The following is a 24,293-nucleotide window of genomic DNA, read 5'->3' on the forward strand; positions in this document are numbered from 1 at the left end:
GATAAAAGCCAGAATTTTATGTGACAAATGTCACCATTTTGCATTAAAAAATAATAATTTTACGAGAAAATATTGCAATATCATTTATTTATCATTTATTAATACAGAAAAATAAAGAATATGAGAAATTGTTCCCAATTTTATAAGAAAAAAGTTGACACATTGTGAGAAAAAGACTGCTTTTAGTTCCTTTAAAAAAAAAAAGTACTTCAAGTTATTACAGTATGTCTCTATAAACATATTTATTTTAATATTTCATTAAATTTGGCCAAGGGGGGCGCATTTCAATTTCTTACGCACACTTGTTATTTCATATGTTGACCAGAGGGGGAGCACTTTTAAAACCGACACACAGTCAATTTGAAAAATCCCTCCTTTTTGGGACCACCCTCATTTTGATAGATTTCACCACCAGGGGGTGCAAATGAGACATTCTCTATTAGATGCAATGCTTTTCTGTATTGGGGCCATGATTTATGTCCTGACTTGTTCACACCTCCTCATATGGAAGCTACTTTTCCTTGTTGATGTCTCAAGAAGGGTAGAAATACAAGAACACACACACACACACACACACACACACACACACACACACACACACACACACACACACACACACACACACACACACACACACACACACACACACACACACACTCAGGGCGAGACAGCATCAGAGACGATCCCAGATCAACATGAGCGACGTCTTCAGTCCTCCATCAGTCTGATGATCTGATGCAGCAAAGACTTTTTTATTGCATTTTTGAGTAAACCGATTACAAAAATCATCCAATTACTTCCGCCATCTTCGCGCAGGGGTCGCGGTTTGATTCCTGCTCAGGTCACCTTGGACCACCGCTTCCTACCACTGGCAAGTCTGTCCGAACAACAAACTAGGGGTGTCAAAAAAAAATTAAGATTTTTGAATGAAACGCAATTCTTATTTGAAACGATTCTTAATCGAATCAAAATAATTAAAAATCTATTTTATTTTTATTTTTATTTTTTTTATGTGTCCTGTCATGCAAATCATATTGTTGATGTAGATGAGAGGTGTCAAAGTCGTTTTCACTGAGGGCCGATTTTAACAGTGAATACTATTATTACACAATTTTTTATGCATTTTATTAGCATATTTTTTAAAACTAAAATGTAAAAAAAAAATATGGTAAGTTGCAATAATTTCACCTCAAAATGTAGTGTATATTACTGTAAATGGAAAAACAGTACTGCTGTTTTTATGGTAAAAAAAAAAAAAAAAGGCAGCTCAGTTGCCAGAATTTTACTGTAAAATTGACATTTGTTTTTTTACTGTAAATAAAAAAAAACTGCAATTTTACAGTAAAATTTTGGCACCTGAGCTGACAGTTTTTATTTTTTTTTTATTTATTTTTTTTACAGCAAATCAACAAGTGTAGATTTTTCGGTGTATTACTGTAAATGCCAAAACGGCACCACAGTTTATTACAGTAAAAAAAAAAAGGAAAGTTTTTTTAATTTAGAGAAAAATACTGTAAAAACCACAGTAAATTTTTACAATTTTACCATGAAATACATTGCTACTTTTACATTGCACAATTTGATGGATACCTTGCTTTGAAATCATTATTATTGGTATTTATTTCTATGTTTGAATGTTTGATAATATATTTTTTGCGTAATTAGGCAATATTTAAATTAACAACATTTGCGATTGCATGGAGTCAAAAAAAAATTTCTGCCAAAATAGAAAGAAAGAATACATGTACTAAGAAAAGTTACAGTAACTGATGGATACATATTATTTCCAGGCTTTTGAGGGCCAAATAAAATGAAGTGGCGGGCCACATCTGGCCCCCAGGCCTTGAGTTAGACATCTGTGATGTAGATCAGTGGTCCCCAACCACCGGGCCGCGGCCCTGTACCGGTCCGCGGACCGATTGGTACCGGGCCGAAAAAGAAATTAAAAAAAAAAAAAAATTTTTAAAAATTTTTTTTTTATTTTTTATTTTTTATTAAATCAACATAAAAAACACAATACTGTATATACATTATATATCAATATAGATCAATACAGTCTGCAGTGATACAGTCCGTAAGCACACATGATTGTATTTCTTTATGAAAAAAAAAAAGAAAAAAAAAAAAAAAAAAACCTCCCCAACTGGTCCGTGGGACAAATTTTCAAGCGTTGACCGGTCCCCAGCTACAAAAAGGTTGGGGACCACTGATGTAGATGATCATATCTGATGTACAGATTTACTTTAAACAAAGATAAGTGTGGGATATTTCTCTTGTTGCCTTATTTGTATTTGACTTTATTACATTTTTGGGTAGAATTTTATTCAACAAAACCGGTTTTATTTGAAGTAATATAGACATTTATCAGAGCTGATGATCTATTTTGTAGAGGAATGTAGTTAATCCTAGAACTGGCACCCAATGTTATTAAAAAAGTATTAATTTTGGATGAAGAATCGTCTTTAATGGAGAATGGAAATAGTTACCCTCCAAAAATGTAATGTGGTGCCCAAAGATTCACAGCCTTAATATTTTAATCATCTAAATTAATTTAGTTTTAGTCGACTAAATTCCTCAACGTTCTGTCAAAATGTTCATCTCGACTAACTTGTCATGTCACTTAGTCCTTGTTTTAGTCAACGTGCATTTGTTGTGATTAGTTAGGTCCTGTTACAGTCAAGGGAAATTAGGTTGGAAGACAAAACAATTTAAACAAACATTTTTCGTCAACAAAATAAAGACCGCTATAGTGAAAACTGCATTGGCCCAGAGTTGCAAAACACTAAAATATTTCATGAAACAAATTACAATTATGGAAAACACCGGAAACATTTGGGACATTCTCTTTCCAGTTTCTGAAATTGTAAGTTGTGTCCACTTTTGTTTTTGTGTTATCTGAAATGCTGAATTGTTTTGTTCATTAGTTTTCTGAAATCGTAAATTGTTTCAGATTATTTATTTTTTTGTGTTTTTGTCATTGAAAGTTGTTTCAGCTTTTGTTTTTGTGTTTTCTGAAATTGTGAAGAGTTTTGTTCATTTGTTTTCTGAAATTTTGGTTTTTTTCCTCTTTTGTTTTTGTGTTTTTTGAAATGTTAAATTATTTTGTAAATTTTTTTTCTGAAATCGTAAATGTTTTTTATTTTAATTTTGTTTTGCGTTTTTGACATTTTAAGTTGTTTCCGCTTTTGTTTTTTTGTTTTCTGAAATTGTGAAGAGTTTTGTTCATTTGTTTTCTGAAATTTAGGTTTTTTTCCGCTTTTGTTTTTGTGTTTTTTGAAATTTGTAATTGTTTTGTTCATTTGTTTTCTGAAATCGTAAATGTTTTCTTTTTTGTTTTTCTTTTTGCGTTTTTGACATTGCAAGTTTTTTCCGCTTTTGTTTTTATGTTTTCCGAAATGTTTGAATTGTTTTGTTCATTTGTTTTCTGAAATCGCAAGTTGTTCCGGCTTATTTTTTTGTTTTTGCGATTTGACATTGAAAATTGTTTCTTTTGTTTTTGTGTTTTCTGAAATTGTGAAGACATTGTTCATTTGTTTTTTGAAATTTAGATTTTTTTTCTCCGCTTTTGTTTTTGTTTTCTGAAATTTTGATTTGTTTTGTTAATTTGTTTTCTGAAATCGTACATTTTTTCAGCTTTTTGTCCTTTTTCGTTTAAGTTGTTTCCACTTTTGTTTTTGTGTTTTCGGAAATTGTGAAGTGTTCCATCTTTGGTTAATTTGTTTTCTGAAATTCTGAATTGTTTTGTTAATTTGTTTTCTGAAATCGTACATTTTTTCAGCTTTTTGTCCTTTTTCGTTTAAGTTGTTTCCACTTTTGTTTTTGTGTTTTCGGAAATTGTGAAGTTTTCCATCTTTGGTTAATTTGTTTCCTGAAATCGCAAATTGTTTTGGCTTTTCTTTTTGCGTTTTTGGAACTGTAAGTTGTTTCAGCTTTTGTTTTTGTGTTCTCTAAAATTGTGAAGAGTTTTGTTCATTTGTTTTCTGAAATTTAGGTTTTTTTCCGCTTTTGTTTTTGTGTTTTTTGAAATTTTTACTTGTTTTGTTAATTTCTTTTCTGAAATCGTAAATGTTTTGTTATTTGTTTTTCTTTTTGCGTTTTTGACATTGCAAGTTGTTTCCGCTTTTGTTTTTGTGTTTTCCGAAATGTTTGAATTGTTTTGTTCATTTGTTTTCTGAAATCGCAAGTTGTTCCGGCTTATTTTTTTGTTTTTGCGATTTGACATTGAAAATTGTTTCCACTTTTGTTTTTGTGTTTTCTGAAATTGTGAAGACATTTGTTCATTTGTTTTCTTAAATTTAGATTTTTTTCTCCGCTTTTGTTTTTGTTTTCTGAAATTTTGATTTGTTTTGTTAATTTGTTTTCTGAAATCGTACATTTTTTCAGCTTTTTGTCCTTTTTCGTTTAAGTTGTTTCCACTTTTGTTTTTGTGTTTTCGGAAATTGTGAAGTGTTCCATCTTTGGTTAATTTGTTTTCTGAAATTCTGAATTGTTTTGTTAATTTGTTTTCTGAAATTTGGAATATCGGCTTTTTTTCTTTTTGACATTTTTAGTTGTTTCGGCTTTTGTTTTTGTGTTTTCTGAAATTGTGTAGAGTTTTGTTCATTTGTTTTCTGAAATGTAGTTTTTTTTTCACTTTTGTTTTTGTGTTTTTTGAAATGTTGAATTGTTTTGTTATTTTGTTTTCTGAAATCGTAAATGTTTTCCTTTTGTTTTCTTTTTTTTTGCGATTTTGACATTGCGAGTTGTTTCCGCTTTTGTTTTTGTGTTTTCTGAAATTGTGAAGTGTTCCATCTTTGGTTAATTTGTTTCCTTAAATCGCAAATTGTTTTGGCTTTTCTTTTTGCGTTTTTGGAATTCTAAGTTGTTTCGGCTTTTGTTTTTGTGTTCTCTGAAATTGTGAAGAGTTTTGTTCATTTGTTTTCTGAAATTTTGTTTTTTTTCCGCTTTTGTTTTTGTGTTTTTTGAAATTTTTAGTTGTTTTGTTAATTTCTTTTCTGAAATCGTAAATGTTTTCTTTTTTCTTTTTGCGTTTTTGACATTGCAAGTTGTTTCCGCTTTTGTTTTTGTGTTTTCTGAAATTGTGAAGAGTTTTGTTCATTTGTTTTCTCAAATCGTGACATTTTTCGGCTTTTTTTCTTTGTGCATTTTTTGACATCGCATGTTGTTTCGGCTTTTATTTGAAATATTGCCGGGAAATCCTGAGAGTTCCAGGAATTTCTTTGAAGTTGGAAAATAGTAGTTTGATTGTCCAAGGTGAGTGGAGTGTGTGGAGTCGGTTCGAATCGGGTGAGAAATGTGGGAGTTGTGCATGTTTGAACATTTCAATGGGCAAAACGTCCTGGAAAACCGGGAATTTTACAGCCGAACGTCTCAAATTGCTTAGCAGAGTTCAGTGATGCAAATGCATGTCAAGTTGATCAACAGATTGTATTATTCTCCAGTGCAATAACAGTACTGAAATGAAGGCTAAAAGGGCATTAATGGGAGCTTTAAAAAAAAAAAAAATATATATATATATATAAGTAACTAAATAGCTACTTTTCACAGTAGCGCATTACTTTTTGGTGTAAGTAAGTAACTGTAACTAGTTACTAGTTTTCAGTAACTAACCCAACACTCCTTACTCACGACGAGTCGAGACCGCGTTTTATCAACCGGCCTAATCCACTCCAAAAAGTGAAAAAAATGGAGGTAATTTAAAATCCATAAAGTTGCTTTGAAACAAGCTAGCATCCGCTGTGACTGACAGGTCTCTGGTTGCCGCCTGAAGTCACTCCATTGCACCGCGCTTACGTCTCATTAAAACGCATCTTGCTGAGATGTGTTTCAGTTCCTTCTGTCTTTTGACTACTACCTGCATGATCGAGCATTATACTTGTCTTTTTGTTTATATAACACACACGACACACTAGGGTTGTACGGTACACCGGTACTAGTATAGTATCGTGGTACTAACGAACCAAAACGGTACTATAAACTGTTTGAAAAGTACCGTTTTTGTTTTTTTTACACGTCATGACATTGCTGGTTTATGAGCAGAGGAGCATGTTCGGCAGCGCAAAATCACGGAGTACTTACAAGCAGACACAGTGTGCAGACAGAAAAGGGAGAACGGACGCATTTTGCCGTACAAACTAAAGATAAAGGTGAAGCTATAACACTGAAACGCCCTCAGGAAGAGGTGCTTTAAGACATGGCTAGCTAGCTAGCGGCTAATGTCCATCCGCAATCGGCAGTGTTTCAGCTACTTCTAAATCACTAATCCTCGCCTCCATGGCGACAAAGTAAGTTTCTTACAAGCAGCATCCCTGCAGGACGAGGAATAGCTAAATATGCTTCACTACACACCGGCGTCACAATGTAAACAAATGCCACCTGAAATCCACTGTAATGATACCAAGTACAAGAGCGTATCTAGTCAATACTACTATGATAACATCTATATTTTTTATTATCACAAAATTCATATTATGATTATAAACTCAGTAAATACGTCCCCGGACACATTAGAACTTCAATTCTGACCAATGTATGATCCTGTAACTACTTGGTATCAGATCGATACCTAAATTTGTGGTATCACCCAAAACAAATGTAAAGTATGAAACAACAGAAGAATAAGTGATTATTATATTTTAACAGAAGTGTAGATAAAACATGTTAAAACGGAAAATAAGCAGATATTAACAGTAAATGAACAAGTGGCTTAATAATACTTTTTTTTTTTTTTACAGCTTGTCCTTTATATTTTTGACAAAATAATAGAATGTGAAATAACACAATATGTTACCGCATACGTCAGCAGACTAATTAGGAGCCTTTGTTTGTTTACACACTACTAAAAGTTGTCTAGTATGTTCACTATTTTATTTAAGGACAAAATAGTTATTCAATTGCAATAAGAAACATATGTTTAATGTACCCTTAGATTTTTTGGTTACAATAAAGCCAATATTGCCATTTTAATTTAGAAAAGTATCAAAATACATTTTGGTACCGGTCATACTTGCCAACCCTCCTGATTTTCCCGAATTTCAGTGCCCCTCCCGAAAATCTCCCGGGGCAACCATTCTCCCGATTTCCACCCGGACAACAATATTGGGGAGAAGGCACTGCCTTTAGCGTCCTCTACAAGCGTGCCTCTGCAAGGCATACTTGTTCAACAGCCATACAGGTCACACTGAGGGTGACCGTATAAACAACTTTAACACTGTTACAAATGTGCGCCACACTGTGAAGCCACACCAAACAAGAATGACAAACACATTTCGGGAGAACATCCGCACCGTAACACAACATAAACACAACAGAACAAATACCCAGAACCCCCTGCAGCACTAACTCTTCCGGGATGCTACAATATACACCCCCCCCCCCCGCTACCACCAAACCCCACCGGTACCAAAATATTGGTATCAAGACAACCCTACTACACACACACATACATCAGTAGCTGTCAACACTCAATATGGCCTCCGGTCCGTCGCTCAAATACGTCTCTGTGCAACATAAACACAAATAACAATTCCTATTGTTACAAAATACACACCCACATAACATGCTGATTGATTGTATTGATTTATAAGATATGAGGGGGCGACTTGTCCAGGGTGTACCCCGCCTTCCGCCCGAATGCAGCTGAGATAGGCCCTAGCACCCCCCACGACTCCAAAAGGGACAAGCGGTAGAAAATGGACGGATGATTTATAAGGTCTATTTGATATGATGTCTCATGTAAAAGGTATGTTGTCTGCACTTGACTTGTTGAATAAATGAATAAAACAGACTTCCCTGCTGTGAGATGTTACAGTACATCATGTTGGAGGTGTTATGACTTTGTTTATGGTTTAATTTGTGCTAATATAAATGCTCATTAAAATTAATTTATTTCCCCAAATTACAAATAGTACCGATAAGAGTACCCGTAAATACTGGTGATTGATATACCAATAAAATCTCAACAATATACATTCCTACCCATGAGTGAAATTTGCTGAACGCACCTCTTTTTTTATGGTACACCGGAGGAATAAAATAAAGACATTTAAAATAGCGCAAAAAGACATAATGTAATAATGCTCATACAAATACAGAACAAATGTGTATTTAAATATATGTTTTAGCCTTTTTTATAAGCCTATTTCATTACAACTGACATGTGTCCACCATATTGATATAATATTAATAACAATATTTTTTCATGTATTTGTATATTAAATAAGGTCAAAAATGTGTTGGATTACAGGGCAATGCATACATTGTATTATATTGCCATATATCAGCTAGTGTGGGAACACATATAAGCGTAACATAAAGGTATCGTATCAACTACAGAAAAGAGCTACAAGGATTATTCATCAAGTAGATTATCCAGAAGACACTAACATATCTTTTTTAATTAATTCTGCTTTATTGAAACTACAGGAGCTAGTAAAGTTACAGACATGATGTGTTATGTTTAAGGCTAAAAGTAAAACATTAACAGCAAATTTACAAACAAATACTTGTCATCACTTCTGAGAATGAAGAGCATTGAAGAAAATGTCATTTTTAAACATCAGTATCCAAGGACAACTTTATAACAAATGTGTTTATCAGTGGTGGGGGTTCAACTATGGAATTGTCTTTACAGTGAGATAAAAGACTGTAAAAATATATTCCAATTGAAAAAAAGATATAAAGACAGAACAATAAGATCATATGGACAGCCATAAGTGTTTACATTTTGCTTTATATTTATTATTAGGGACCGATGTCCCTTTGGGACAGAGGACATCTCTAACGGTACCCCTTTGATTTGACGTCAATCAGGACCTACAAAAGTACCAAATAGAGTACCATGCATCAGGTACTCGTTCATCAACGTTAACTTATGGACTAAACCAGGGGGCGGCAACCCAAAATGTTGAAAGAGCCATATTGGAGCAAAAATACAAAAACAAATCTGTCTGGAGCCGCAACAAATTAGAAGATATTACATACAGATAGTGTGTCATGAGATATAAATTGAATTAAGAGGACTTAAAGGAAACTAAATGAGCTCAAATATAGCTACAAATGAGGCATAATGATGCAATGTGTACATATAGCTAGCCTAAATAGCATGTTAGCATCGATTAGCTTGCAAGTCATGCAGTGACCAAATATGTCTGATTAGCACTCCACACGAGTCAATAACATCAACAAAACTCACCTTTGTGTATTCACGCACAACGTTAAAGGTTTGGTGGACAAAATGAGACAGAAAAAGAAGTGGCATAGAACACGTCCTAGAAAGTCGGAGAAAGTTATACACTACGGTGAGTTCAAGGACCGCCAAAATTAGTAGGACAAAACGGCGCTCGCCAAATACTCGAATCAGTGAAGCATGTTTAATACAAACAGTGTGCTTTATAACAATTAGGGAGGTTTGTGTCATGTTTGTCCTCCTACAGAAACCATATTAAAACAAAAACTTTTTTTTTTTTTCCCCTCATCTTTTTCCATTTTTCATACATTTTTGAAAAAGCTTCAGAGAGCCACTAGGGCGGCGCTAAAGAGCCGCATGCTGGTTGCCGACCCCTGGACTAAACAAATAAAAAAAGTGAGATAAGTTCATTAAGGACTTGATTCACTTCATGGCGTCCGTAAACCAATCCAGTTTGGGCCACAGTTTGACACTGGAACAGACTATTATTTAACCCCCCCTCCCAAAAAAAAAACACCCAAGATGCATTTCGGTGACAACAGGTGCGTCCACATGCAGCGTGGGCGGGAAGTGGGGAAAGGAGGGGTGTCGTAGCCTACCTGTGCGTGGAGCCACCGGAGAGTCGCCCCCCCACCACCACCACCACAGCCCGCCCCCCTCCCGCCGCCGCCGCGCTCGGTTTCGGACCGGCGGGAAAAAGGCTCGTCGCGGTACGCGGAGGTCCTCTCAGTCAGTCGGCATCGGTCCGCGGCGGTCACCTGGCCACGTGACGAGCCGATCAATCAAGTGGTTTGTCCGCGCCATTGATCTCCAGGCGCTCGGTACCGCGCGGACACATCCACATCCACACGCGGCGTCGGTTCGAGTCCGGTTCTGCTCCGAAAGAACCGCGGGAGAGAGAGTGAGAGAGAGAGAGAGAGAGAGAGAGAGAGAGAGAGAGAGAGAGAGAGAGAGAGAGAGAGAGAGAGAGAGAGAGAGAGAGAGAGAGAGAGGTCTTTCCCGCCCTTACACTTAACCCATTTACATGTCTCTGAGGAGGGAGGGGCCACAAGAGGAGGGGGCGGGGGCTCTAGGTGAGAAATAGTGGTGCGCGCGCGAGACGGACGCTGTCGCCTCTCCGCGCGACATCTGCTATGATGTGTGTGTGTGTGTGTGTGTGTGTGTTCTTGTGAACAAGTTAGGACCGAAATCCTGGTCCCGATACGGAAAACCATTGCATCTAATAGAGAGCCAAGTGCTGGAGTCCGTGAACATTGCTCCAAAGTCAGGATTTTTTTTGTTGTTGACTTAATGTGCATACTAAAGTAAACATTGACAGGTGCAAAGGCAGCAATTAGGGATGTCCGATAATGGCTTTTTGCCGATATCCGATATTGTCCAACTCTTTAATTACCGATACTGATATCAACCGATACCGATATATACAGTCGTGGAATCAACACATTATTATGCCTAATTTGGACAACCAGGTATGGTGAAGATAAGGTCCTTTTTAAAATAAAAAAAATAAAATAAAATAAGATAAATAAATAAACAAAAAAATTCTTGAATAAAAAAGAAAGTAAAACAATATAAAAACAGTTACATATATACTAGTAATTAATGAAAATGAGTAAAATTAAGTGTTAAAGGTTAGTACTATTAGTGGAGCAGCAGCACGCACAATCATGTGTGCTTACGGACTGTATCCCTTGCAGACTGTATTGATATATATTGATATATAATGTAGGAAGCAGAATATTAATAACAGAAAGAAACAACCCTTTTGTGTGAATGAGTGTAAATGGGGGAGGTTTTTTTTTGGGTTGGTGCACTAATTGTAAGTGTATCTTGTGTTTTTTATGTGGATTTAATAAAAAAAACAAACAAACAAAAAAACAAAAACGATACCGATGATAAAAAAAACGATACCGATAATTTCCGATATTGCATTGTAAAGCATTTATCGGCCGATAATATCAGCGGGCCGATATTATCAGACATCTCTAGCAGCAATATATGATAAAACAAGACGGCAGCTAGAGAAGGACTTCCCTATTCGTCCCCGAAAAAACTCGCCGGTTGAACGGCTGACTTTTGTCATCATTTTGCCAAGTAAAATGACGATTATTATTATAATATTACCCCAAAAAAAAAGTGTTTTCTTATAAAATTGGGACTTTTGTCGAGTAAAATTACGACTCTTTTCATAAAATAACATTTGAAGCTTTTCTTGTAAAATTGCGACTGATATTGAGTAAAATTCCAACTTTTATCACAATATTGCACCAATGTTCAGCTTTTCTTGTGAAATTTTGACTTGCGTTGAGTAAAATTACGACTTTTATTATAATACTAGTGGTTTTTCGGAGGTCTCAAGAAGGTAACAAATACAATAATGTGTGTGTGTGTGTGTGTGTTCTTGTCAACAAGTTAGGACCGAAATCCTGGTCCCGATACGGAAAACCATTGCATCTAATAGAGAGCCAAATACTGGAGTCCGTGAACATTGCTCCAAAGTCAGGATTTTTTTGTTGACTTAATGTGCATACAAAAGTAAACATTGACAGGTGACTTTTGTCATCATTTTGCCAAGTAAAATGACGATTATTATTATAATATTACCCCAAAAAAAAAGTGTTTTCTTATAAAATTGGGACTTTTGTCGAGTAAAATTACGACTCTTTTCATAAAATAACATTTGAAGCTTTTCTTGTTAAATTGCGACTGTTATTGAGTAAAATTCCAACTTTTATCACAATATTGCACCAATGTTCAGTTTTTCTTGTGAAATTTTGACTTGTGTTGAGTAAAATTACGACTTTTATTATAATACTAGTGGTTTTTCGGAGGTCTCAAGAAGGTAACAAATACAATAATGTGTGTGTGTGTGTGTTCTTGTCAACAAGTTAGGACCGAAATCCTCGTCCCAATACGGAAAACCATTGCATCTAATAGAGAGCCAAATACTGGAGTCCGTGAACATTGCTCCAAAGTCAGGATTTTTTGTTGTTGACTTAATGTGCATACAAAAGTAAACATTGACAGGTGCAAAGGCAGCAATATATGATAAAACAAGACGGCAGCTAAAGAAGGACTTCCCTATTCGTCCCCGAAAAAACTCGCCGGTTGAACGGCTGACTTTTGTCATCATTTTGCCAAGTAAAATGACGATTATTATTATATTACCCAAAAAAAAAGTGTTTTCTTATAAAATTGGGACTTTTGTCGAGTAAAATTACGACTCTTTTCATAAAATAACATTTGAAGCTTTTCTTGTAAAATTGCGACTGTTATTGAGTAAAATTCCAACTTTTATCACAATATTGCACCAATGTTCAGTTTTTCTTGTGAAATTTTGACTTGCGTTGAGTAAAATTACGACTTTTATTATAATACTAGTGGTTTTTCGGAGGTCTCAAGAAGGTAACAAATACAAGAATGTGTGTGTGTGTGTTCTTGTGAACAAGTTAGGACCGAAATCCTGGTCCCAATACGGAAAACCATTGCATCTAATAGATAGCCAAATACTGGAGTCCGTGAACATTGCTCCAAAGTCAGGATATTTTTTTTGTTGACTTAATGTGCATACAAAAGTAATGTTTACTAGTTAGTTTGAGGGTGAGACATTTGCACAGCAGACCCCTCATCGGGCTGTAGCTGGTACATTTAAGTGGTGAGACTTCCTATTAGAGGACAGCTGTAGTGCTGTATTGTGAGGATCATGTCATATTTAATTTGAATTTTTATTTTTTTATTTTATTTTAAATGGTCCTCAGTAGTCACGTACACATTTGTGTGAATTATGCAAAATTATTGAAATGTGGTCCCCATGAACCATATGAACTGTTTTTTTCCCCAGGGTCAGCACATTACTTCATCAATCCAGAGATTTAAAGACGTGTATGAGCTAACTGGGCAGTGGCCATTTTACCTCTTTTTTGCATGCCTCCACAACCTGTAGAAAGGGTGGTCCCCACAAGTGATGATCAAAAACCTGGTCCCCATTCCAAATGATAACCAGTATGTGTGTGTGTGTGTGTGTGTGTGTGTGTGTGTGTGTGTGTGTGTGTGTGTGTGTGTGTGTGTGTGTGTGTGTGTGTGTGTGTGTGGAAGGGCGACGCACGCGCACGTGCACTGATTATGATGTACGAGCCACTCCAAAGGGTTTCCTCATGACAATTACAACCATTTCCTATTGTGCCTTTTAATTGGCCCGCGGCTGTGATATCGGCCTCATGCATCATGCATCACGTATGTGGGCTGTACGTGGCGCCACACCACACGCGTGAATGCGCATGCGTCACGCACGTTTAGACACGGCGCATTAAATATAGAACCTTCTGAAGAAGTACCAGGCCAGGTTGCTGCAGGCTGACATGTAGAAGATTTTTTTTGTACGCCCGCGTTATGTTGTCAAGTAGAAGAAAAAAAAAAAAAAAGTAACGTAGAGAGAAAAAAGCTGAAAATTTGATACAGGATTTGAAAATTGTAAATGTGAGGGGGAAATTTCGATACGTTTTTACGAAACCCAAAAGCAGTGAAGTCGGCACGATGTGGAAATGGTAAATAAAAACAGAATACAATGATTTTCCAACTTATATTCAATTGAATAGACTGCAAAGACAAGATATTTCATGTTCCAACTGTTTGTTTTTTTGTTGCAAATAATCATTAACTTAGAATTTAATGGCAGCAACACGTTGCAGAAAGGTTGGCAGAGGGGAATTTTTACCACTGTGTTACATGGCCTTTCCTTTTAACAACACTCAGTAAAGGTTTGGGAACTGAGGAGACACATTTTGGAAGCTTTTCAAGTGGAATTCTTTCCCATTCTTGCTTGATGTACAGCTTAAGTTGTTCAACAGTCCGGGGGTCTCCCTTGTGCTATTTTAGGCTTCACACATTTTCAATGGGAGACAGGTCTGGACTACAGACAGGTCTGGACTACAAGCCCTCTTTTACTATGTGCCACCTTGGCATTGTCTTGCTGAAATAAGCAGGGGCGTCCATGGTAACGTTGCTTGGATGGCAACATATGTTGCTCCAAAAGCTGTATGTACCTTTCAGCATTAATGGCGCCTTCACAGATGTGTAAGTTACCCATGTCTTGGGCACTAATACACCCCCATACCATCACACATGCTGGCTTTTACACTTTGCGCCTATAACAATCCGGATGGTTCTTTTCCTCTTCGGTCAGGAGGACACGACGTCCACAGTTTCCAAAAACAATTTGAAATGTGGACTCGTCAGACCACAGAACACTTTTACACTTTGCATGAGTCCATCTTAGATGAGCTCGGGCCCAGCGAAGCCGGCGGCATTGCTGGGTGTTGTTGATAAATGGCTTTCAATTTGCATAGTAGAGTTTTAACTTGCACTTACAGATGTAGCGACCAACTGTAGTTACTGACAGTGGTTTTCTGAAGTGTTCCTGAGCCCATGTGGTGATATCCTTTACACCAGGGGTCCCCAAACTTTTTGACTCCGGGGCCGCATTGGGGTAAAACAATTTGGCTGGGGGCCGCACTATATATATATATATATATATATATATATATATATATATATATATATATATATATATATATATATATATATATATATATATATATATATATATATATATATATATATATGTGTGTGTGTATATATATATATATATATATATATATATATATTATATGTAAATGTGTGTGTGTGAGTGTATATATGTATATGTATATGTTTATATATATATATATGTGTTTATATGTGTATATATGTATATGGGTCTATATGTGTGTGTATGTATATACTGTATATATATATATATATATATATATATATATATATATATATATATATATATATATATATATATATATATATATATATATATATATATATATATATATATATATATATATATATTCCTCGCGCACTAATTGACTTAAAGAGCGCACTTGCTGCATGTCACGTTATCGATGGTAAGATGCATTTTTAGACAATATTATTTGCCTGAGTGGTTAGGAGATGGTAGAAAATGGACTAGTAAGGACAAATTTAAAAAAAATAAAATAATAATAATAATAATAATAATAATAATTTTTTTTTTTTTTAACTTGGGACTTCCAGATTTTGGAAGCTGGGGGGTCGTATCCAGCCCGCGGGCCGTAGTTTGGGGACCCCTGCTTTACACACTGAAGTCGCTTTTTGATCCAACGTCACGGGCATTCAATGTTTTGTGCAGTGATTTCTCCAGATTCTCTGAACCTTTTGATGATATTACGGAGCATAGATGGTGAAATCCCTAAATTCCTTGCAATAGCTGGTTGAGAAATGTTGTTCTTAAACTGCTGGACAATTTGCTCACGCATTTGTTGACAAAGTGGTGACCCTCGCCCCACCCGTGTCTGTGAATGACTGAGCATTTCATGGAAGCTACTTTTATACCCAATCATGGCACCCACCTGTTCCCAATTAGCCTGTTCACCTGTGGGATGTTCCTGTGAGCATTCCTCAACTTTCTCAGTCTATTTTGCCACTTGTGCCAGCTTTTTTAAAACATGTTGCAGGCATCAAATTCCAAATGAGCTAATATTTGCAACAAATAACAACGGTTCAGTTTGAACGTTGAATATCTTGTCTTTGCAGTCTATTCAATTGAATATAAGTTGAAAAGGATTAGGATATCATTGTATTCTGTTTTTATTTACCATTTACACAACTTTACTGGTGTTGGGGTTTGTAATTTAATTTAAATTATAAATCAAAAATGTTGTGCAGGCTTTGTGATAGTAACTTTTTCCACCAATGGGCCACATAAGAAAAAGTCAAAAGAATGCAGGGGCCATTTTTAAAGGTTTTATTTTGTAAAAATGTTTTAAATAAAATGGTGAAAACAGACATGAAATATGTTTAAGGACCACACTTAGTGTCAGATTTGTGTTATAAAGTGTAGAAGTAGTTATTTCAGGGGTGTCCAAAGTGCGACCGGGAGGCTTTCGTTCCTCGCCATATTAAAAACTAATTATTAACAGAACTCTTAGATATCAAGTAGATCACAGGTGTCAAACACAAGGCTCGGGGGGCCAAATCTGGCCCCTCCACATTATTTTATGTGGCCCGCGAAAGCCCGGAAATAATATGCGTTAAAAAAATGCTTAATGTTTTCTTACTAAATATATTTGTTATTGCCCTCTTGACATTAAAAATCATGTACTGCATGCAATTGCATAGCTTTTAAAATTTAATATTATCAAAATCAAAATATTAAATTAACATGTATTTTGTTAAAATAAATGTAAATACTGTATATAAATATCTGCTTGACTTATGATTTTTAAAACAAATTATCAATCAAATTGTAGACTGTAAAATTGACAATAGATTTTACGGTTGAATTCCGCCGACTTGAGTTTTTTTTTTTTTATCGTAAAATCAACTTTGGTACTGTTTTTTTTCCATATACAGTAAGACACTAAAATATTTTTAAAAAAAGAAAAAGAAGATTTTACGGAAAAAACAAACAAACTGGCAACTCTGTTGTTTGAATTTGACCGGTAAAAACAGTGCTATTGTTTCTCCATTACATTTTTTTATATGCTGTAAAAAAAAAACACTGCTTTTACTGTAAAATTCTGGTGACTGAGCGGAAAGTTGATAAAGTAAAATTTAAATATTTTTTTTGCAGGTTGTGTAAAAAAAAAATATTGTTAATGTATTATATATACATGTATATCCATATAGCGGCCCTCTGAGGGTAACCATAACTGCGATGTGGCCCTCAATGAAAACGAGATTGACACCCCTGTATTAGATGTATTACACCAGGGGTCACCAACGCGGTGCCCGCGGGCACCAGGTAGCCCGTAAGGACCAGATGAGTAGCCCGCTAGCCTGTTCTAAAAATAGCTCAAATAGCAGCACTTACCAGTGAGCTGCCTCTATTTTTTAAAATTGTATTTATTTACTAGCAAGCTGGTCTCGCTTTGCCCGACATTTTTAATTCTAAGAGAGACAAAACTCAAATAGAATTGGAAAATCCAAGAAAATATTTGAAAGACTTGGTCTTCACTTGTTTAAATAAATTCATTATTTTTTTTACTTTGATTCTCATAACTTTCAGAAAGACAATTTTAGAGACAAAATACAACCTTAAAAATTATTTTAGGATTTTTAAACACATATACCTTTTTACCTTTTGAATTCCTTCCTGTTCTTTCCTGACAATTTAAATCAATGTTCAAGTACATTTATTTTTTTTATTGTAAAGAATAATAAATACATTTTAATTAAATTCTTCATTTTAGCTTCTGTTTTTTCGACGAAGAATATTTGTGAAATATTTCTTCAAACTTATTATGATTAAAATTCAAAAAAAATATTCTGGCAAATCTTGAAAATCTGTAGAATCAAATTTAAATCCTATTTCAAGGTCTTTTGAATTTCTTTTAAAATTTTTGTTCTGGAAAATCTAGAAGAAATAATGATTTGTCTTTGTTAGAAATATAGCTTGGTCCAATTTGTTATATATTCTAACAAAGTGTAGATTGGATTTTAACCTATTTAAAACATGTCATCAAATTTCTAAAATTAATCTTAATCAGGAAAAATTACTAATGATGTTCCATAAATCCTTTTTTTAAAGTTTTTCTCTTCTTTTTTTCGGTTGAATTTTGAATTTTAAAGAGTCGAAATTGAAGATAAACTATGTTTCAAAATGTAATTGTCATTTTTTTCGTGTTTTCTTCTCTTTTAAACCGTCCAATTAAGTGTAAATATCATTAATTATTAATAATAACATAGAGTTAAAGGTAAATTGAGCAAATTGGCTATTTCTGGCAATTTATTTAAGTGTGTATCAAACTGGTAGCCCTTCGCATTAATCACTACCCAAGAAGTAGCTCTTGCTTTCAAAAAGGTTGCTGACCCCTGTATTACACTAACTTGCTTTGTTAAGATGTTTTGTTCTGATGTAATTTAGCCCAGGGGCCATTTGCGGCCCGCAGCATATTGTTAAAAAATCGAATTAAGCAACAACAAAAAAAGCAACAGTAAAAATGTAAGAAAAAAAGAGCAAAAATAAGCAAAGTAAAGATAAAAGAGAACAATGGCGATGGCTTTTAACCATTTTTTTCCTTTTTCTTTTTATGTATTTATTCATTTTACATTTTATATTAAATATCTTGGTTTTTCCACCCTCTGAAAATCCTATGAAATGTTTAACACGCCATCCTATAATATAATACAACAGCTATTAATGTAACAATACAATAAAAAATATATATTTAATGATGTTTTTTTTTCATTATTTTAACAATAGGCTAATGTATATTACTTTATATAGATTCTACAAGAAACACAAAACTTAAAAACTAAATTATTTACAATGGCAGACACAAGGTTCTTGTTCTGCAGTGCTGTGTGCTAATGTGCTTCGTACACCTGCAGGACCGCAAGCAAGGTCGCAGAGAAAATGCGGACTGGATTTTGAGTGATGTGGGCATTTTCTATATGAACAAGTGGAATGGATTGGATACCGACGCACTAAAGGGGCTCACTAACTTATGCTATGAAGTGAGGGGAAACTGAGTGAATAATGACAGGTTATATGATTATTTATTTAAACTCATATTCGGGCCACCTTATAATGAATATGTCGGCATGCATTTGTAAAAAAAAAAAGAAAAAAAAAGAAAAAAATGTATAATTAATATGTCGGCATGTATTTGTAAAAAAAAAGAAAAAAAAAAAAAGAAAAAAAAAAAAAGAAAATAAATTATAATGAATATGTCGGCATGTATTTGTTTAAAAAAAAAAAAAAAAAAAAAAAAAAAAAATTATAATGAATATGTCGGCATGTATTTGGAAAAAAATAAAAAATAAAAAAAATAAATTATAATGAATATGTCGGCATGTATTTGTAAAAAAAAAAAAAAAAAAAAAAATTTTTTTTTTTTTAACACCAAATTATTTAGGGGGGCTTAAGAACATTTTAGGGGGGCTTGAGCCCCCCTAAAATAGGCCTAACAACGCCAATGACATCAAATATGTTGTCTTTGTAGTGCATTCCATTGAATATGGGTTGAAAAGGATTTGCAAATCATTGTATTCCGTTTATATTTACATCTAACACAATTTCCCAACTCATATGGAAACGGGGTTTGTATTTGGAGCTTACTTATTGCAGAAATATGAGGCTCAAAATATTAGAAACAGCTCTCATCTTTGACAACAGAGCCGTACGCTATCAAAACACCCTCCTACTTGATGTCATAATATATATCAGCGAATATATATATCGCCTAACACACACACACACGCCAATAAAGCATTGCCTTGTAAAAACAACATCAAGCATGCTGCCAAGATGGAGGTAAAAGTTGCAGTTGTCCTCAGAGGTTTGTGTCTGCAGCACAACATCAATAATGCAGCAGCCACCAGATTCATTTCCACATTTTGTGGGAAGCAGTGTGTGTGTGTGTGTGTGTGTGTGTGTGTGTGTGTGTGTGTGTGTGTGTGTGTGTGTGTGTGTGTGTGTGTGTGTGTGCGTGTGTGTGTGTGTGTGTGTGTGTGTGTGTGTGTGTGTGTGTGTGTGTGTGTGTGTGTGTGTGTGTGTGTGTGTGTGTGTGGGGGCGTGTGTGTGTGTGTGTGTGTGTGTGTGTGTGTGTGTGTGTGTGTGTGTGTGTGTGTGGGCGTGTAAGCACCACCACCACAGGAGATGTATGTCAAACATTAAAGGTAAATACTTCTGTCAGTTGAAGTTCCACTCCAGTCCTGTAGATGGCAGTGAAGAGCATGTACCATCTACCATGAATTGATTTAAGTGGACCCCGACTTAAACAAGTTGAAAAACGTATTGGGGTGTTACCATTTAGTGGTCAATTGTACGGAATATGTACTGTACTGTGCAATCTACTAATAAAAGTCTCAATCAATCAATCAATCAATCAATCAATCAAAGAAGCGTGCTCGGTGGTTGCAAGACAATAAACAAAAATGGTTGTTTTCTCCCTTGACTCAGGCCGCGCCCCTTCTTCACAATGTTTAATGCCAACATGTTCAAAAAATGAATCCATCAAAATGGCCGATTGTTTAGTACGCGTGCCTCGCTGTAAAAAAAAATGACGACGTTAAGTTATAATCAGCACTTTTTAATTGGTTTATTCTATAAATATCTTAATAAAATATCAAGTAGAAAAAAGTAAAAATGAAAATACAATTCCCAAATTGATAATAATCACTTTGTTTTTTTCAATTATTTTATTACAAATTAATTAAAAATAAAAAACAATTATCTCTTTTTTTTTCTCAATGATTTATTCTATAATTATTTTAATTAAAAAAAAGTATAAATAAAAAAATAAAAAAATCATCACTTTGTTTTTAATGTATTTATTCCATAATTATCTGAATAAAAAATAAAGTAGAAACAAGTACAAAAAAATGTTAAAATACAATTACAAAAAATAATAAGCATCACATTGTACTTTATTTGTTTATTCTATAATTATTTTATTACAAATTAATTAGGAAAAAAAATCATCCCTTTGTTTTTTCAATTATTTATTTTATAGTTATTTTAATAAAAAAATTAAGTATAAATTAAAAATTAAAAAATTTAAAAAAAATCATAACTTTGTTTTTAATTCATCTATTATCATTCATTTATTCTACAATTATTTTAATAAAAATAAGTAAACACTTTGAGACACAGGGCAGCACGGTGGAAGAGGAGTTAGTGCATCTTCTGTCACGATCGGGGGGTCGCAGCTTGCTGCGCGGTTGTTCTCCCAATGCAACGGAACGGCTCCGGACGAAGGCGTAAGGTAGGAAGTGATTTATTTATCATAAATCATCCAATAAACAAAAACAACAGGGATGCGTGCAGAGCGCACGGGAAGTTAAGGAACTATTACTTAGCATAGGCAAAAGACAAGGAACACTAGAACTCAAAAACTCACGTGACAAGTGCATGGAGCAAACACAATGAGAGCAGGACGAGTGACTGGCAAAGGCAACTTAAATAATGTCTCTGATTAGCGCTCGGGAAGCAGGTGAGCGGGCGAGCACTAATCAGAGACAGGTGCACACAAAGAGTGACCATGACAACCAAAACAAACTCACAGGAGCACAACAAATAACAAAAGGAGTCCAAAATTAACAGAAAACACAAAAACATGATCCGGACCATGGATCATGACAGTACCCCCTCCTCAAGGACAGATACAAGATGTCCATATGAAAACAAAAACAAAAAACAAGCAGGGTCAAAAGTCACGGGCGGGCGGAGGGAGGACTTGGAGGTGGGTCGCCAGGCCAAGTGTCCCCGAATCCACAGAGGCAAAGTCAAGTGGCGGCGGCGAGTGGAACGCCGCTGCAGCAAGCGAGGCGGGCGACCAGGGAATAGCCACATTCGTGGCCGACGGGGAGGTGGGCGCACTTGGCGAGGCGGACGACCAGGGAGCGGCCACATCCGTGGTCGACGAGGAGGTGGGCGTGTCGGCGCCGTCATGGCAGGCGTGGCAGCAGGCACCACTGGCGAGTCTGGTGTGGTTGCAGGTACCACCGGCGAGTTTGGCGTGATTGCAGGTACCACCGGTGAGTCTGGCGTGCTTGCAGGTACCACCGGTGAGTCTGGCGTGCTTGCAGGTACCACCGGCGTCTGCCGAGGAGCAGGTGCAGGCGTCTGCCGAGGAGCAGGTGCAGGCGTCTGCCGAGGAGCAGGCGCAGGCGTCTGCCGAGGAGCAGGCGCAGGCGTCTGCCGAGGAGCAGGCGCAGGCGTCTGCCGAGGTGCAGGCGCAGGCGTCTGCCGAGGTGCAGGCGTCTGGCGAGGAGCAGGTGCAGGCGTCTGGCGAGGAGCAGGTGCAGGCGTCTGGCGAGGAGCAGGTGCAGGCGTCTGGCGAGGAGCAGGTGCAGGCGTCTGGCGAGGAGCAGGTGCAGGCGTCTGGCGAGGAGCAGGTGCAGGCGTCTGGCGAGGAGCAGGTGCAGGCGTCTGGCGAGGAGCAGGTGCAGGCGTCTGGCGAGGAGCAGGTGCAGGCGTCAGCCGAGGAGCAGGTGCAGGCGTCTGCCGAGGAGGAGGTGCAGGCGTCTGCCGAGGAGGAGGTGCAGGCGTCTGCCGAGGAGCAGGTGCAGGCGTCTGGCGAGGAGCAGGTGCAGGCGTCTGCCGAGGAGCAGGTGCAGGCGTCAGCCGAGGAGCAGGTGCAGGCGTCAGCCGAGGAGCAGGTGCAGGCGTCTGGCGAGGAGCAGGTGCAGGCGTCTGCCGAGGAGCAGGTGCAGGCGTCTGCCGAGGAGGAGGTGCAGGCGTCTGCCGAGGAGGAGGTGCAGGAACTGGAGATGCTGGCGGCTTCTGCAGGCCCACCGGAGATGCTGGTGGCGTCTGCAGGCCCACCCGGGCTGAGGTTAGCCATGAGCATGGCAGAGGTGGTCTCGCTGGGGGTTGCGGCTTGGCATGCCGACGGACTGGTGGTGGAGGACGGGCTGGAGGTTGCGGCTTGGCAGGCCGAAAGACTGGTGGTGGCGGCCGGGATGGAGGTTGCTGCCTGGCTGGGCGCAGCCGAGCAGCCCCACCAGCACAGCTCCCGGCCCCAGCCCCCCCCTCAAGGGGCGGATACCAGACGCGCTGCTTGCGGTCTGGAACAGTCTTTACGGGTGGGTGGCGGGAAGTCAGGAGGGGGGTAAAATCCTCCCCTCTAAATTGTCCAAAATGTCTTTTCCCACCCCCCACCTGAGGTCTTTTGGGAGGATGAGAGGAAAAAGTCACTGACGTGGGCGGGGCTAGAGTCCTAGGGGGCGGAGCTTGGCACTCAGAAGGAGACTGTGGCTGACATCTAAATTTCAAAAGAATGTCCTGACAAGGTATAATTTTAGAATTAAAGTCTTTAGGAGGTTGTTGACGCAAAGAGACAGAATTCAGAAAAAAAAAATTCTGGGCCATGACGTCATCAGCCGTGGACGGAGTGACGTCATCGGGGGAAGGATACTGGGCTGCCTGCAACTTGCTTCGGTCCGGGGGAGGAGCTTGCGGGAGTGACGCGTTCTGACGGCGAGGCGAAGCCCTTCTGGACGGCTTCCGCCTTTGCCTGCGCGTCCGGTACTGCTGTGTAGCGGCGATGTCTTCGGACCAGAGGGAGTCGATGGGGATAAGGGAGCCTCCAGGTCCCCACATAAGGTTCGACCTCTCCTCCGTCGAATAGCGAAGCGTCTCCACTTCCATCGCTCGCAACACCATGCGCGTACCTTCATCCATCTCCCTCTGGTCCGTTTGTGGGAGAACGGATGCTGCTCTCATTCTGTCACGATCGGGGGGTCGCAGCTTGCTGCGCGGTTGTTCTCCCAATGCAAAGGAACGGCTCCGGACGAAGGCGTAAGGTAGGAAGTGATTTATTTATCATAAATCATCCAATAAACAAAAACAACAAGGATGCGTGCAGAGCGCACGGGAAGTTAAGGAACTTATTACTTAGCATAGGCAAAAGACAAGGAACACTAGAACTCAAAAACTCACGTGACAAGTGCATGGAGCAAACACAATGAGAGCAGGACGAGTGACTGGCAAAGGCAACTTAAATAATGCCTCTGATTAGCGCTCGGGAAGCAGGTGAGCGGGCGAGCACTAATCAGAGACAGGTGCACACAAAGAGTGACCATGACAACCAAAACAAACTCACAGGAGCACAACAAATAACAAAAGGAGTCCAAAATTAACAGAAAACACAAAAACATGATCCGGACCATGGATCATGACATCTGCCTCACAATACGAAGGTCTGGGATTCGATACTGCGCTCGGCATCTTTCTGTGTGGAATGTGCATGTTCTCCCCGTGACTGTGTGGGTTCCCTGCGGGTTCTCCGGCTTCCTCCCACCTCCAAAGACATGCACCTGGGGATAGGTTGATTGGCAACACTAAATGTGTGAATGTTGTCTGTCTATCTGTGTTGGTGACTTGTCCAGGGTGTACCCCGCCTTCCGCCCGAATGCAGCTGAGATAGGCTCCAACGACCCTCCCGCGACCCCAGAAGGGACAAGCGGTAGAAAATGGATGGATGGATGGACTTTGAGACACAACTGATCTCTCTAAGTAGTCGTGCGAGCGGCAAGTGAAGACATTTTGTTCAAATTAACCACAAGATGTTTC

General features: G+C 37.7%; 1 protein-coding gene across 3 annotated transcripts in view; it reads right to left on the reverse strand.

The window, feature by feature from the left end:
* LOC133651152 (calcium-binding protein 8-like) overlaps positions 1 to 24,293 on the reverse strand; it is an 84,957-nt gene that overhangs the window by 54,473 nt on the left and 6,191 nt on the right. Inside the window, exon 2 of one of the 3 annotated variants that reach the window (XM_062049130.1) lies at positions 19,903 to 19,930. The gene's annotated coding sequence lies outside the window, so the exon portion shown is untranslated. Of the gene's footprint in view, positions 1 to 9,193; positions 9,288 to 9,786; positions 9,810 to 19,902; positions 19,931 to 24,293 lie in introns of those variants that run through there. The other 2 variants (XM_062049128.1, XM_062049129.1) reach the window with 2 other exon arrangements.

The sequence above is a fragment of the Entelurus aequoreus genome, linkage group LG05 (genome assembly GCF_033978785.1).
Source record: "Entelurus aequoreus isolate RoL-2023_Sb linkage group LG05, RoL_Eaeq_v1.1, whole genome shotgun sequence".
Taxonomy (NCBI): Eukaryota; Metazoa; Chordata; class Actinopteri; order Syngnathiformes; family Syngnathidae; genus Entelurus; species Entelurus aequoreus.